Below are 18,630 nucleotides of genomic sequence, written 5' to 3'. Positions count from 1 at the left end.
ATACACACACACACATATTCAATTATAGTTGACATACAATATTATACAACATCAGCTTCAGGTGTACAGTGCAGTGATCAAGCCTCTTCCCCATGATGCAAGACATGTGACCACCTGACACCCTACAAAATATTCAAACATACTTCTTTACTTTTAATAAAATTATTACTACATTTATTTTATCACAGTTGATTGAGAATTTTAATACATCAGATATTGAAATTTATATTTTTCAGACCATCATTCTTGATGGATTTATTATCTGATTATCTGAGGTTTATTTCTGTTATGCACTTTAATATGTGCTCTTTTGATAATCATAGAAGCACATATATATTAAAAAAACAACAAAAAAGAAAAGTTTTCCCATTTCAGCCATGCTAGTTGCATTGTTCTGAAGGTAATAATTCTCCTTCGTAATCACAAAAGTGTCTCCAAAGGTAGTTTTGTACTGTTCTTTTGAAAGGGGCTTTTGAAACATATTTTCATGACCACATATAATTTCCTTAAGCCTTTTCATAATAGACTAAATGCTAGCTTTTATCTCACTACTTGATACAATTTTTCATATTGTGATCACAGGTTTTAATTTTCTTTTAGCAACTTATTTTTAAACTTCAAATAGTAGTAGAATTCTATGTAGCTTCCAAACCATCCATCGGGCTATTGTAAGTAATACCTCATTCTCCCTCATGATTCCCTGTGTTACTTTTCCTTCACGCTTGTTGCATTTACAAGGGTCCAAGTGAGATCATAACGATCTCTCTGAGTACAAATGATTACTGACCTCTGCAAGGTAGGGCCAAAGCTGAGATAGGATATGGCAATGAATACACGGACTAAGAATTTCTGATAATTTTCAGAATGCCCACTAGAATATAAGCCAGAATATGTTAAATATTAGGGATTACACATAGGCAGGCAAGGTTCAAACAGACTTGAATATATGTTCAAACTGAGTTCTAGATCTAATAAGCTGTCTCCATTATTACTTAACATGATCTGAAAAGTCCTGTGAATATAGTAAGACTGTACATAATGTAATAAAAAAAGAAAAATTGTCACTAATTACAAATAATATATTTGTTTGAAATTATATCTCAAACAAATTATACAAAATGATAATTTATTATTATTATTATTATTATTATTATTATTATTATTATTTCTGCACATAAAGAATACTGGAGGTAGAAAAATTCTGGTATGAGTTTCTTAGTATCATCAGATAATGAAGCTCCCTCTTCCTTAGGACATGATTACTGTTCTTTTTCAAGATAGCTACTAGAGCCCAATTATCAATATCTACTGAGGCAAAAGGGATCAGAGCAAAGGTAAAGAGAGGAGAAAAGAACATGGCTCGGTGAATTTGTCTAGCTATTTAACTATTTTTTTTCTGTTAAGTCCATCTAAAAATTCCTGCTTATACAGACTATGTCCCATGATCATCTCTACTCTCCAAGTGAAGCTGAGAGACAGTTTCTAATGCTTCATTGATACATCAAATAAAATCAGGAATATCTTAGTAAAGGAGATGGGGAGGATCATTGGGTAGGACAAAAATAGTCTCTGCCACGATTAAATATGAGAAAACTAAAGAGAAGCAACTGAAAATTCTTGGAAATAATGAGAACATTTAAGATATTTGATTATAGTAGGCCAGCCAAGTGGCTCAGTAGGTTAAGAGCTAGCTCAAGAGTGCTAGCTACAGGTTTGCCAGTTCCATTAATGGCCTGAGCTGAATTGTCACTGAACTGCCAACAGGTGGCAAGATGGCTCAGCTAAAAAAAAAAAAAAAAAGAAACAATACCCAATAAGATGTTGATTATACTTAAGATATATACACAAAATCCAAATGCACCTTTATATGCCAGTTACACTCAGAGTTGAAATGTGGAAACGTTAACAAGCACTACCAAAAATAAAATATAAATACTTAGGAATTACTCCAAAAAGAAATGCATGATATTTATTCAAGTTATTTATACAACTTTATTGAGAGATATACAGAATGATTTGAATAATTAGAAGCAAATACCATATTCTTGGATGAAAAATAGAACACTTTTTAAAAATCAATTATTCCCAAATTAATGTACTGGTTTACTGTAAAGCTAATGAAAGGCCAATGTGTTTTTCCTTTTAAACTTGACTCTCAAAATTATAAGAACAAAATATTAAGATTTTTAAAGTTATAACTAGGGTAGTTTTTCCCTACCAAATAGAAAAACCTGTTATGTTATAAAAACAAAATAATGAAATTATAAAAATAGCTTAGCATAGCATTAAACAAAGACTAGAATCCAGATCAATAGAAGAGAACAAATTGTCACAAAAAAACGAATAAAAATATATACATATATTGTACTTATATACACAGTACATAATAAAGACAGTATTAGAAACTATTAAGAATAAAATAAAAATTTCCACAAATACAGGGGAAAGTGGTCTTAAAACAAATAATCAAGTTAGACAATTATGATATCCTAAATACCCAAATTCCAGAAGAATTAAAATATTAAAAGTAAATGCATAAACAAACAAATAAAGAAGAAACAAAATAATTTTTAAAATCTTGAAAACTCTGGTAATTACCTGATTTCAAATTGGAAAGGGCTTTTTGAACCTTATGGCTGAAAATCATATCCCTAGGAAAAGACAAATTCACTAGATTAAAAGTTTCAGGGCCGGCCGAGTGGCTCAGTTGGTTAAGAGCTTGCTCAAGAGTTTGAGCTCTGAGCAACGGCGGTTCGAGTCCAGCCCGAGCTGAGCAGCCGCTGAGCTGCCAATAGGTAGCAGGATGGCTCAGCTAAAAACAAACAAAAAAAAGTTTCAAATTTCTCAATGTTAAAATACTACAGAACACATTGAAAATTCAGAAACATTTAAAATAAAATTGACAAAGAAAGATATAAAGACATGACTGAAGCCCAGTCACTGGGCAATGGAGCAAGTGCAAGTTAGAGAAATCATTAATTAGGAAGTATATTGTTGATGTTATAGTATAATTAAACTCCAGGATTTGCAAAAAAGTCCTAATTTCAATTTATGTACAACTAATAATTGGCAGAATTTTACACTACATGGATAAGTTTTCTTGAGATGGACACATTTATAATGAGCAAAATTTTATCACAATAAGTTATATTAAATCATGACAAATCATAAGTTCTGATAGATCAATCCAGTACATTGTCCTGATGTACATATGAAACATAAGGTATATATATAAGCCTGTTCATCTACTTTACAACCTCACAAGTTTTGTTACTATGTTCTTCCCAATAGTGTATTTCAGCTTAATATCTTTTATTGCTTTGCTGCCATCCAAAAGGTTTTTATAGTTCTCATGTTTCTATTTATTCTTAAAGGACCTATGTGAACATATTTTATCTCAATAACCATAAAATGTTTGCTGGCTACTTAGAAATCATTGTGTTTTGGAAAAGAAAACCACCTTTATATCAAATTGAATATTCATGGACCTCTAAAAGGTCTGACCTTGCTTAAACAAATGTTACCTTAACAGAGCAATTGATCTCAGTGAGGATCAATTATGACAAAAAATCCCTAACTCCAAAGTGAAGTCATTAATTTGGAAATGAACATTAAATGATTTTTTTTAATTTTAATAATATGTATACCATTAGAAAAATGAAATACCTGTACCACAGAGAAGATGCCGAAATTTATATGAGTGAATTGATTAGATAATTAGTTCCTTGCTCTTTAACTTCATTATTACTATTCATGAAATAAATAGACATTATATACCAGAGCTAGGTCTTTATCTAAAGTCTATGATCTGTTTTAAAGGAATAATTGCCTTTGTGCTTAGGAAGAATATTTAGTAAGACTTTTCTTGACTCAAACAAATAGTTTTATTTTGGTTAATGTTAATTCAAGACCTAAGTCAACACTCAGCTGGATATATTATCTTTCAGCATGTGAGGAAATGAAATATTGCTTTTAGATAAGATAATTAGTTGTTCACATGAATTTATTTATAATATATATTTACTATAATCAAAACAGTGGCAAAAATTCTGCTTTACTCTATCATCTTACTTGTTGAAAGTAAAACTGAGCCATGTCCACACAAATGAATATATTTAAATAAAAATTAAAAGTTAATTTTGATCTGTGTAGACATTTGTAATTAATGAAATATGTGAAATTAAGAAAACAGATCCTCATTTAACTCATTATTTACATATTACACAAAATGTTAACAGCAATTAAATGGTTAAACCTTCATTTTTTTCTTCCACATTTCTAGCTTAAACGTGTTTACACAAATATTTTAAATTTAATAGAAATTTTAATAGGAATTAAAATGTTTTTGTCCTTTCAAAATACATCTGGTCATAATGTCTTCCTTTTTCTTTGAGGGAAGGCATTGGTGTATATAAGTACCCACTGCTGTGATGCATAGACTGTCAGCACTATATAATAATAAGTTGGACATGATTAAATAAAAGCCCTTCCTGGGTTTCTGTAGTGTGAAGGCTAAGAGAGAAGACAATTTTAATGGACATGCAAAAGAAATGTCATGATATCACTGTTTCTGACAAATGTGGGTGTATTTTCTGCTTGGACCTTGTAGTAAGTAGTTGGCTAGGGTTGCCATAACAAAGTACCACAGACTGCATGGCTTAGGAAACAGAAATGTATTGTCTCACAGTTTTGGAGGCTGGAAGTTTAAGACTAAGGTGTCAGCAGGGTTGATGTATTCTGAGGCCTCTCTCGTTGGCTTGCAGATACCCGTCTTCTCTTAGTGTCTTTACATGGTCTTTGCTCTGTGCCTGTGTCCACATCTCCTCTTCTTATAAAGACACCAGTCATGGTGCATTAAGGCCCACCCAAATGACCTCATTTAACTTTAATTACCTCTTCAAAAGAACTAAATATAGTCACACCCTGAGGTACTGGGGGTTAGAACTTCAACGTGAATTTTTTAGGGAACATAATTCAGCCTAGAGCAGACCTCAAGCAAGAAATGAATCTTTCTGCTAAAGGAATTAAAACAGCTCAATGTTCATCATAGTAAGCAAAATTGTGATGATGAGGAGGATACTGACTAAGAAAGAAATAATATAGCTTGTAATCAACACAAACAGAACAAGAAAGCTGAAGTTAAAGAGTGCAACAATACCTGGTCATTCTTTTCAATTAAGGAAGCTGGTGGCCACCATTTTGGATAACATATTGGAAGGAAGGGGACTGATATGACTAGTTCTACTAACTTATGTTGTGAGAGCTCTTATATTTGTCTATGTACCTGAATGTCTGAATCAGCGGCTCTCAACCTTCCCAATGCCGCGACCCTTTAATACAGTTCCTTATGTTGTGGTGACCCCCCAACCATAAAATTATTTTTGTTGCTACTCTATAACTGTAATTTTGCTACTGTTATGAATTGTAATGGAAATATCTTTTTGTTTTCCGATGGTCTTAGACGACCCCTGTGAAAGGGTTGTTCAACCCCCAAAGGGGTCACGACCCACAGGTTGAGAACCACTGGTCTAAATGATCCCAGAAGACCAAGAATAAAATGTCAGGTGGCAAGTGCTCTGGCTTTCCAAAATTAGATGCTAGACACTTATGCTAGGCATGTAAATGAAGAGGCCAAAACTAAATTTTGCAATCCTTGTTTCAAGGTCTACCACAACCATAAAGGTTGTGCTTAGGATTTAGAGGGAACATTTCTTAGGAGATGCTTGTATTTGTTTAAAGGCAGTAAGAGAGACCCATGCTTTATCTCACTTTAAGTCATGTGCATGAGTCTAGATTTATGGTGTCTGCAATTTGGAAGCATAGTGGACTATTATCAGATGCATATCTGAACGTCTTCCCCACTCATGTTCCCCTTTCAAAAAAATTTAGAATAAAAAACATGGCTGAAATGGCCTGTGGCAGCAGAACAGGGTGCTGTATTAGGAAACTAACTGCACTCTCACTCCGAACAAAATAGGTCAAGCCTATATGATTCTTGTTGACCAAATAGGGGCCGTATGCAAAAAAGGAAGCCAGTCTTGGGTTGTTTTAGACACCTTCCAAGAGCATAAGACATCTCAAGTAATGAGAGAGACTCTAGAGAACAATAACACTACTCCATGAAACAGATAGCTTTAAATATCTACTCAGCCCAGAATGTACCATAACTCTCATTGGCTAGAGCTGGTCATATTAAGACTTTCCTACCAGCATCAGGCCAAATTCTGGAAAGGAGAGAAACTTATACTTACAAGGTAATTCAGAGTTCTGACTATTACATATAATGGACATTTTATTTGTATAAATGAGATTAGACTTATAACTAAAAATGAAAGACAACTTTTATTTTCTGAGAGTCAGGAGATAACTTTTGAGGCCTGCTCAAGATTTCACTCAGAGATAGGAAAGAACCAGACCTATAAAATAGATATAGAGCCTGCCGAGTGACCCATTGGTTAAGAGTTGGCTTGGGACACCAGCTCTGAGCAGCAGGGCCCTGGTTTGGCTCCCACATGAGGGTCAGTGACACTGCCCTCTACATCTAAGATGGTGAACAACAGCTTGACCTGGAGCTGGGCTGCTGTGAGTCGCCGGCGACAGTGTGGGCTGCAGTGGAGCTGCAGTGGGCTGCCATAAGCTACCGTGTATGGCTGGCAGCTGGCATGAGTAGCTGGCAGCCGGCATGAGCTGCCAAGAGCCACAGTGAGCAGCTGTCTGGTGGCCGGTAACCAATCTGCCTCACCCAAGAAGAGCGCAATGATAATACCAACATGGGCCAGTGAAGTGACGTCCTCCACAACTATACTGAAGAACAAAAGGACAACAACTTGTCTGTTCCCCTTCTCCGATTCCCCAACGCTGTTTTCCTCTCCCAATTCCCCAATAAAATCTTTAAAAAAAAAAGATAGATAGATATAGATGAGCATTGAAGGGGGAATAATTATATTAGTTTCTGAATTACATGACAGTCTCACTTGTTTAATTAATGCTTAAATTAAATTCTGCTCAATTCTTTGAAATTATGTAGTATTCTTATAGGGCTCCCTTCTTGCCTGATTGTCCAAAAAACCCTGAGGAATTAACATATTTCAGAAATGTGATACGTAAATTTATGTTTCATATTTGTGTAGATTTACCTTGTCATATTTCTCTGAGTTCTGTTACATTTTTGTTATGTTTCCATATGTTTCCATGATCAAACCTTTATCATCTGCAATGCACAAAATCTGGGTAGGCTCTAATACCTAGGAGATGCCAGCATGATCCTTCGGAGGTGAAGGATTATACTCGATCTATGCTAGGTACTCCTAAAGAACTCCTCATTTAAATTGCAACCTATTATCTTCTGCAATTTTTAAAAACATACATATGCATCATCCATATGCCTTGCCACCTTTTATGTGCTATACCGGATCCCCCAAGATGCCTTTATTGCTGCAGTTCATCCTAGGCTATCATTCAAGGATGGCTTTCAGTCCCCCTGATTCCTTTCTGCAGAGGTACAGTCAAGTCAGCCCTGCCCTACCTTCCCATCCCCACCCACTGTTAGTCTATATTCATGGAGAGAGGCACAAAAGGAATGGCATGCTCTCAGCTCTCAACTAGTCACTCTACTAGATCAACTTTTTAAGAAATGGCACTTGATTTCTATCTTTTTAACAAATAGGTTTGCAAATGGTAATAAGATCCCTAAAACAATAAATACACATCCTGTTGCAAACAGCATGGGACAAATTATAACCCATTTGAAACTATAAGCTGCCTTGAAACATTCATGGAGAAGTCACATTGGGTCAGAATAGAAAGAAGGATCCTTAACCACCAGGTAAGGATCATCAGTTTTCCTTACTGAGAAACTGGAAATGGTTTTGAGGATTTTCTAAACATTACATAGATACACACACCCTTACCTACATGCATATTACAGTAAAACCTTGGATTGCGAGTAACTTGGTTTGTGAGTGTTCTGCAAGATAAGCAAACATTTCTAATACATTTTAATGTGGTATACGAGCAATGTCTTGCAAAACGAGTAATTTGTTTCTGGAACGAATTATGCTCGCAAACCAAGGTATTACTGTATTTTAAATTGTGGGTTTTTCTCATTGTATGGTCATAATCCATTCAGTTTAAGTAAATCCTTTTATCATCTTCAAAAAGTGATGTTAAAAAGTCCTTGATTTAGGTGGAATTTCTCTGGCTATTAGTGTCAAACTTTTGTACCTAAAGTGGGGAAATCAGTAAATAAGATGTATAACAGAGCAATGTTTTCAAGAGGTTTAATTTCATCTGGTGTCAATATAATATACAAATGAAATTCATGCTTATAACTGTACATTTTAAGCTAGAGAAGTTAATTATGTCTAGCAGATTACTTTTGCCCCTGAAGCAAGTATATTTGCAAAATTATTCAAAATGCTAGGGAAGGTATACAGCTGTCTAAATTTGCATCTCATTTGATGAATAGTAAATACTATGGAAGGATGAGATGAATCTACACTAAGGCCTTGTTGATCTTGGTTGGACAAATGAAAGTCTTCATCATTGATATAATTGATTTAAGGAGTAAGGACAAGTACCAGTACATAAAATACTCAGGTAAGTGACATTCTCTAAGCAGCAATTACCTCCTTTTCATTCCCTTTGATATTCCTTTATTACAAATTAAGCATGAGAACTACAAGTAAAGGAAACAGAAACTTATTAAGCAAAAATAAGTGTAAACAATTTATAAAGTAACTTTTGGGGTTGGAGTATCCAAAGTGCATCCTGAGTACTACGTATACACAGAATTTTCTTTATTTACTAGAGTTTGCATAGCTTTTAAGAAGAAAACACAATGTTAAAGTTTATGAAGAGAAACCCTAAGAAAAAATTGTATAGTGTTCTTTTCTCCACATTATCAGATATTTTTCAGACACAAAAGGACAACCAAAATAATAAAACACATTTGCCAAACCTCAACATTCCTTACATCATAGATGCTGAGGTGGAGAAAATGATAAACAGGTAAAGTAGAAACATAATAAAAGACAATACCTAAAAAGGAAGTCAGCAAATAAAAGAGAAGTCTTTAAATATCGAATGCCATTGTCACAATTTTTTTCTTTATTGAAAAATTTTTGTGCCCTGAGAAACTCTTATATAAAATTTATCACATTATTTTTGTGATGGCAGTAGCAGAACAGCAATTGTGTGATCACATTTTAACAGACTTTAGTAACACAGAGATAGCATTAACACAAGACCCTTGGTCTAAGGCAGTCAACTATGATGTACAAGACAACACTAATCAATCAGAATTTAAGTTCTGCTGTTCTGACAATGCTTCCTAATATAAGCCATCACAAGTAGTTTAAAACTCGATAGCCTTGCTGCCTTGTTTTTAATAAACAGGTACATACTTCAGCTGCCATCTTTTCCTTTATTGAAAACCTGACAAAGTTTTTCTGACTTAAATATATGAGGCCAGGTATATAAAATATCAAATGTGTAGTGAGAAATGCATCAGTGATAATGTGCTGTTAAAGAAATATGCATAAAACTGTCAAAAGGCAACAAACAAACAAACAAACAAAAAATATTAAGAAGCAGGATTGAGGCTAGAACAATAAAAAGGCAAGAAATTTAGTGAAAAGGGAGCTTTGACTTTTAATTCTTCCTTGAGATCTAAGACCTGGGTAACATTGGCAAGTAGCTGAGTCTCTGAAGGCTTTGCTTTACACGTTTAGAAAAGAAGAGGGTTGGATGGTTTCCAAGGTTCCTTCCAAAGCCAAAATCTTATGAGTTTTTTAGTGATTTACAATGACTAGAAAGAATCCAAGAAAATTCAAATTCTTGCTTAACAATCTTTAGATGCGAAGAAAATGATCTTCTTTTTTAACTTGTAGAAATTATAATTGACCATAATTCTTTCTCTTCCTCTTTCTCTTTCTCTTTTGCTCTTTCTCTTTCTCCTTCTCCTTCTCCTTCTTCCTCTCATCTTCCTCATCATCTTCCTCTTTATATGTGTGTGTGTGTGTGTGTGTATATATATATATATAGATATATATATATATACACACACACACACAAATTCAACTCGAAGGCATACAATATTACATAAGTATGTTCTTATTAGGATCTAAATTAGTTCTTCTTAACTGCCATAGGATTTCCAGCATTGACCTTCAACCTTCATTCATATTTATTTGCATGTTGTAAAAAGCTGTTAAACTGTTAAGGTCATTCTTATGTTGTATGGATTATTAATTTAAACCCCAGAGGAAACTTTGAATTCCTACATTGGAGTTATTTTAGATATTGTGCTTTTGAGTAAGAACTGCAAAAATATCTCCTTATACTTTGTTAACCTCAGAATATATAACTCTTGTAGGAGATATCCCATGTTTTTGGTCTTTTCTGAAATCCTGGTACTACATAGATAATATTAAATACCAGTATGCTCAAATTGTGTGTTTTTTTCAAATTGTTTACAAGTTAAACATGCTTACATCATGTATAGAAAAAGTATAAATTGTGTTATCAATAAGAGGTCAAAATTCTCAAGTGAAATCATGCAACAGTGGGGACACTAAATATAAAATCTCAGAATAAGTGAGACTGAGATTAATTACGGTAAACAGAATAATGGGTTTCCATTTTTCTCTCCTTTAAATCTTTGTTCTGTTAACTGCTACCTTATGTATTCTTAAATGGCAAAAACAAACAAAAGATAAAAAAAAATAACCTTCAGGGTCTATCTCACTTTAGTGAAAAATGTGCTTCCTTAATCTTAATGTCTCAGGAAAAGCATTCTTTTCCCTCACTTTGCTTGATTTGCATTGAAAATTCATAGCAAAATATATGTTACTCTTAGCAAACCAAGAAAACCAGTAGAAAATCTTGAAGCATCACAGTAAAACTTTGTTTGTTCTATCTAACAAGTTTGAAGCAAAAAACCCCCCAAAAAGCCAAAAAACCTTGTTATCAATATGACCCACTCTCTTTTTTCTCAGTCTGTCACTCTTACTAGAAGTAGCTTGCTAGGCTTGTCTTCCTCCATTAATAAGATCTGTTCAAGATGAGTGTCATTTTCCCAATAACGCTGTTGGAGAGCTTTTTGACTCAACAACACCATGCTTCAAAATCTCAGTCGCAGTCTATGTGTACAAACATGCACCACCGAGAGATTTTCTTTCCAATCAGGTCTCCTACTAGTAGTGTTTGTAGTCTCTGTTAAGGTAGCATTCAGGGTAAAATAAAGGGAAATAAAGGAGGTACCGAAGTGAGCATTCCTTTCATTTTGTCTACATTTGGAAGACTCCTCTTTCTGTGCAATTACATAAGAGAAAACATGACTGTCTAGATGCTACCTGCATTTCATTATTTAAGGTTTTTGGGGTTTTTTTTGCTTGTTTTATCTTTATCATTATGGAAGTTTCTCCCAGTTACTGTGTTTTGATAGATAAAGCAATGAAACCCTTTATTTGAAAAATGAATTGCATTACAGTGTTTGAATAATGAATGGTTATTGCAAGAAGGAGCTCAGAGAAAATAATTAAGATGTGAAAATCTATTAAGAAACTATTTGCAAACCAAGTGTATATACAATCTATTTATGTAAATGATGGACTTACATTATATGATACCTTTCATCCAGACAGGTTACCAGGCACTGAACAGCTGTGACTACAATACTCATGAATGCGTAGTGTATTCTTTCCTTCCTCTGAAGTTGTTTTCATGATGAAATGTTGGATTTGATTAATAAAGTTTGGTATGGTTTAGTTAGGCAAAAAATATTTAAAAGATGAATGATCCATTTGAGATAATTAAATAGCTTCAGAGTGGCTCAGCATGCACATCTCCAAAACTTTAGGATCTGCAAAAGCCATTCCTAAATCTAGGATAAAAATATGTGCTTTCCCTCTGTTCTGTCCCCTGTCTTATAGCCATTGCTTCACATTACCTACCACCAATACCTCACCTTTTCTTTGCCTCACACAAAATTCTCTTCATTCAGCCTTTCTCAATCAGAGGTATGAGAACATCCACTCAGTATGGTTATTGTAACTTTCTCCTCATCAAACTGCAGCTGATGCTTGTTATTTTGGGGGCCCTTGTCCCTATATTTGTAAAATTAAGCTTTTCGAAGATCCCACTTTGGTCCTCCATCCTTCGCTGTTAGTAGAACCCTGTTCTCTTCACTTGTTTAATTTCTCTACATGTGCCAAATATAGAAACTTACATAGTGGCTATGTATTCAAACCAAGATGAATTTGTAATAAAAAATGATTGCAAGGTGTGTTGCTGTGTGGGCATGGATTAGTTTCAAAGGAGATTGGGAGTATAAACTGAAAATATGTGAAAGATGTGTGTTATTCAGCAGATGATTTATTTAGGACAGTGGAAGAAAGCATTAAGAATAAAGTGCTGCCTATTTAAAAAGAATATTAAGACAATAAATTATTAAAATGTGCATTGGAAAAACCAATAAGTAAACTATGGCAGCTAATAGGATTCTCAAAAATTGACCCTGGTAGTATTCTTGTTTGAGTATTGTCAGGGTAAGCGTAGTTGTTATACAAAGGACTGACTGTGTTTTGGGAACTATGGAAACAAAAAGGAACAGGGCACCCACTGTCTTGCTTCTGATTAATTGGTGAATTTGAGTTTATATTCCTAATTGCAATGATAAAGAAAAAGAAGACAAGTTCTTTATGGTTTGCAGTCACACAGAATAAATGCCCATTACTGAGGATTAGATAAGAGGTAAATAGTGTTACCAGTTTTCTGACTAATTTATAGTTTGTGACTTTAAATATATGTGATAGTAAGAGAGGCATACCTTTAATTCTAAACTTGAAAGCTTCTATATGGGAGTGTAATAAACAAAATCCTCTAAGGACAGCTACATACCTATTTTATACCTTTCTGACTTTAAAAATTAATTGTCTCTTAAAGCACATTCATTGAATATAGCTCCTTACTAGAGTTGTTGAAAGGGATAATTTAAGGATAACTTGAAAATACAAAGGGCTTCACAAATTAATTCTCCCTTGCAAGCCTTTCTGGGTAGAAAAAAAATATTGTCCTCCTATGAATGGCAGTTAAAACTAAGATGCATTTAAAATAAATAAGTTAACAAGAAAAAAATCAGGATTAACATTCTATTGGCTTGTGGCCTGATGTTAAAATCTCTTCTTCCCTGTGAAAGATATTACCCTTCAGAGTTTTGGCCTTCTTAGGGCACATACCTTTTGTATCTTCATGGTTAACAACATTATTTTCATCAACATTTCATTGGAGTTATGACACTAGTCATATTAGCATTTCATACTGAAATATTCTTAATAACACTCTCCAGTTACTGACAGTATATGATAGGTACTTCTAAATAGTTGCAGTTGAGGCTTTTTCTCTTCTGGTCTCTGTGTGAAAACACAGTAAAAAGAGAGATGTGGAAGGTAAAAAGACAACCATTTCCTTGAGTTGTCTTTCAGAATTTTAGCTAAGGAAGCAGTAAGTAAAATGGCTCCCTGGCTCCTTATTGAACTCTGCACTTTATTTTCTTCTCTTTTTTACTTTTCTTCGCTCTAATTATAGATTTATTTTTCTTATATTGTTTTGCATAACTGATGTTAGGATTTGTCCTGCATTCTAAGCACTATGTAATACTTTAGCTTCCAGTCCTTTTAGTTAAAACTTTAGTTAGAATATGGTACAAAATGATGCTTTCATACGAAATGTATAATTAATTGTTCTAGCTTGTTCTTTTCTCGTATGTTTTTTTGAACTATAATGTTCAAGCAATTTAAATGGGGCCCTTTTGCTTATTCTAACTTTCAGAATTGTGTGTATACTTACTAGGAAGAATTAGGACAGATGCTTGTTTATTATACAGACAATCTTGAAAAGGACTGACTATGCTATTTATATCCCAAGCAGATCAGTAGTGACGATGTTGAACGTTAACTGAGCTTTATGATCCTGGAACCGTGAAGGTTGGAGAAATCACCCCCCCCTTCTATGTACCTGAAAATACCTCACTGTGAAGAACCATTCCTCACCACATGACTTAGAGAATTCTAGATGTCTGCTGATTTACCTATGACAAGGCCAGACAGAGACTTTCCAAATTCCCATTTTTTTCTGCCTCCTAAATGATTAGTTGAATGCTTGTCTAGCTGATCAATGTGAATAAAATGCTTGTTCACCAAAATTTTGTTACGTTTCTCTCCTTCCCCAGGCCCCTAAACATTGACAGTCTCTCAGCCTGAACCAGCATACAACCTTCCCTAATGGCCTCTGTCAAGCTATTATTTAGGCCTTAGGATAAAATGTTCTCTGATCTACTATCTACTATTTTTTCATTCCACTTCCCCACCCATTTTACTCCTTATAACAGAAAACCCTTTTTTGCCTGACTTTTGAAGACACTTGCAGCTCTCATTGTCAGAGCTTTCTTTCTATGCCAAAGTCTCCTCCTTACAATAATCACTTTTTACTCTCTAGAAATATTTTCTTCTAATGTCTTTTCTTATCAATGTCCAGAGTTGTTTTTAATTGACATCTGTCCATATTTGTTAGTTAATGATAGCATTATATTTAGTTAGTCTCTTAAATATGCTAGATTAAATGAGGTAACTAATATATATATAGTCTAAAGAATTAACAAGTAATTTACTGTGCCAATTACTAATTTATTGTCTTTCAACTCCAAATCCACCATTGTTTCCCTTTCTCTATGTTATGGGAGCTGGGCTCTGTAAATTCCTTTGCCAGCTGGTAGAATGTTAAGATTCATCAATAAAGGGCACTGGAGTGACTCTGCAAGGCAATAGCAGCAGGAAAACACTTCCTTTCCAGGTTCAAGGCTCCATTTTTATTATTGAGCCTGGGACACCAAGGGAGCTCCAGCATGCCATTAGGCCATGCTCTCCCCACCAGCAATCTTCCGAAGGGTCCAGTCTGCTCACACCCTGAAAGCTGGTGGCTTCTACGAACTATTGTCAGCCGAAGCTCTCTATCAAGTTTCTTCACTGGCATGCTGTATGTTCCTATGGCAGCCATGCTGTCTTTGCAAAAGTTTCAGTCTCAGCATGGGCTGAACTATGTTGTTTCCTAGTTCTTAGTTCTTTTATCTACCTCATCATTTTTCTTCCTCAGTCTAGGGCAGGGGTCAGCAAACTGTGGCTTGTGAGCCACATGCGGCTCTTTGGGTACGTTCCGTCTCAAAAGTATGCCGACCCCTGGAAGAGCCAATCCTGTCCCTCACAATAATTTAAAAATTATTCGACAGCCATAAATATATTTTACATAATCACCATTATGTGAATAATATCCTTTAAAATTTTATAAATGAAATTATGTTAGTTTTATTTTCATGTTCAATTTTACTTCAGAGCCGCAGTTTGCTGATCCCTGGCGGCTATTCCATCTCAAAAGTTTGCCAACACCTGGTCTAGGGGAAGTAGCTGCCGTTTCGACCTACTGCTTCTATGTCCCCTTAAAGTCAACCTTTATCACTTTTAGTAGTTAATCACATTTTACTGGTTAACAATTCTTTATATTGAAATTAATTTTCTTTTTCTCAGACAGTGTAGTTTCTGTCTCTTAACTGCCTTGACTGACGTAATGAGTGAGTAATAAATTTTTTCTACAGGTACTCTTATCCTCAATTTTCAGTATTAGTGGACTCTAGTTTTAATGATTCTTCAAGTATTAACTATCTCATAAAATATACCCACTTAATAAATCATATGCCCTATTGTTCAATCTAGAAATCTGGGAGTCATCCTGACATGTCACTTTTTTGCCCCCTTAAATTCAGCCCACCATCAAATCCTGTGATCCTACTGCCAAATGTATTCCATAATGTATATTTTTTTCCAGTCTCTACTCCACCATCCTACATTATTAATAGGTTCCTAAGTGGTTCCTTTCTAGTATTGCTTCTCAGTCAGCTTATACAATGCAGGTAGTCTGATCTTTTAGAATACAAATTGGATCATGTTTTTACCTGATTAAGATATTTCAATGGTTTATCATTATACTTAGGATCAAATTAAAAGTCACTGATATAACCTGTAGGCTACTATCATGATCTGACTACTGACTACCTATTCCTTCAAACTGTACTTACACTACCCTACCCTGTTTTTCTTTTTTGTATAAAATCAACATTTTTAATTTGGGGGAAAACCATAGTGTTATCTTTTGGAGGCATTTAAAATGTCACTGAAATTCACTAGTGTGTTTCCAACAATACACATAATTCAAATTAACTGACAACAGTGGACAGCTCAGTCATATGCTGACAATGACAACTATATGATGACTGCTGCCTGGTGTTCAGAAATTGTTAAACACCATTGATTGTAAGACACAATAGAATGGTGAAGTACAATAAAATGTGAAAAGAATGTGTTGAAAAACTGATGAAATACTATGTATAATTAATTGTCTGTGCTATTGTTTATATAATGCCTGCCTCTTGATGATACTGAAAGCCATCTGGCTTTTGTGAACTATTTGATATCTAACACCTCCTGCAGCTTTCAGGTATTTAGGATATATTTCATAAATATCAGTTACATAAATAAATATATACATTAAACTTTTCTAAGTACTTAGTGATAAGATTGAAGACAGTACTTTTCAAAAGGAGAGAAAATGGTGGCTATATGATTATCCATGCCTCTGTGACTGACCTTGAATAACAGAGGTAACCTAAATAGGTATCACCAAACCAGGGATTAGAGAACCAAGAAAAGATGGTCTTTTAGTATCATTAAAGCTTACCTCAAAGGGAGCAGAATAGAGATATTAGATACACTGTTTGTTGGGAGATCTTGTCCTCCATGTGTTTTCACAACAAAGCCTACAAGCTGTGACTTTAAACCTCAAAGACAAGCTGTGTGTCACATGGGCTACAGAGCATTAGAACATGAGGTTTTCACCTTATAATTTTAGTGCTGAGCATTAGTTGGTATATTAAATCAGGAGCCACAATCACTGTTCCACTTAATCTTATCATCAGCTATATTCAGGACAAAGAAAAATACTGTAAAGTAGATAACTTACTGCATTTATGTGGCCTGTCCATCATTTGAAGGCCACCCATACCTCTCTAACACATGATTTCAAATCATGTCTGATTTATTGATTACGTAAGCCCTGACCATAGATGTTGACTGCAGGAACCAGCCAGCATAATAAACAACAGAGGAGTTGTGAATATTTATTGATGAATAAATAAATAGAAAGGAGAGCTCTATTATATTGCTTCCATTTGAAAGGGGTGAAAGAAACGTTGAATGAGATTACCCTACATTCCAAGGTCAGTGTCAATAAAGAAAGCTTGCACATGGGGTGCTTTATTGTGGAGAATCTGTTGGCAACAAAAGTATAAGAACTTGGCACATCAGAGAAATTTCAAGATGTGAGATGAATGAAGCTCAGGAAACTATTTTAACTCTGGAAACAGCAGCAAGCACATAAGGGAGTATCAAGGAGTATTGGAGGGACATACATAAAAGGAGGCAAGGTCATTAAAGCCAAACTAAATCTATATGACAGGCTAAATATATAGATTTATTTATTCATTAAAAAAATGCTTTCTTAAGCACTTGCAATACTTCACAGAAAAAAATAAAGACAAACATCCCTGCCTTTTATAAAGCTCCTGTCCTAGCAGTTATACTGAGAACATACTGCTTCTAAAATGATTTTATAAGGGCAATGATATGTGAGTTATTACTAGGTTGACTTGTGTCCGAGAAACCTAACAGAAGACCTCACAGAATAACCTGAAGTGATGCCCTGGAGAAAGCTTGGATCAAAGGAAGTACTGAGAGGCTCCCTGTTAAACTGCAGCCAGGAATTCAATCATTAAAGCACTTGGGCTAATCGTGCATTGAGGAATAGGACACATTAACATGGTGAGAGAAAAATGGGGATAGATTTGAAAGAAGCCTGAGAAGATGATATTGACGTACCTTATCATTTTTAGATTAGTTCCAATATAACAACATCCTTAAATAACACACCAGGGAAATATATATAGTCAGGGCTCAAAGGAAAGATAAGGAACATGAAATATACTAAAAGGAAACTGGGCAAGACATTAGCAGATGGAGTCTAATCCTGGTTTAGCTGAGCATTTCATCCTAACAATAATATTAAAAATTAATATCTTGATCTAAAAGCAAATAGAATAAAACAAACAAAGTAACCTAGGAGAGAAGAAAAGGGACAATTTAAGAACACTAAAATCTGCTGAGCCCGCGTAAAAGAAGAAAACAGAGGAAAACAAAACACGAGGGCGATATCTCATTAAAGCAGAAAAAAGAATTGGCAAAACAAAATATTTTTGATACTGTTAAAGTACTGGAAGTCATACAAGGCGTGGAAAATTTGTCAAAAGGACAATTTTTGAGGTAGGTTTATGGTCCTCTTCAGAATTTCAAGACACATGGTTCAGAAGGATCCGTTGTAATTTTTTTTAAGATTTTTATTGGGGAATTGGGGGATAGAAACAGAGCTGGGGAATTGGGGGAAGGGGAACAAACAAGTTGCTGTCCTTTTGTTCTTCAGCCTAGGTGTGGAGGACGTTCCTTCACTGGCCCAGGTTGGCACCATCATTGC

Source organism: Hipposideros armiger, unplaced genomic scaffold (assembly GCF_001890085.2).
Source record: "Hipposideros armiger isolate ML-2016 unplaced genomic scaffold, ASM189008v1 scaffold_1128, whole genome shotgun sequence".
NCBI lineage: Eukaryota > Metazoa > Chordata > Mammalia > Chiroptera > Hipposideridae > Hipposideros > Hipposideros armiger.
This window is presented reverse-complemented; position numbering follows the sequence as displayed.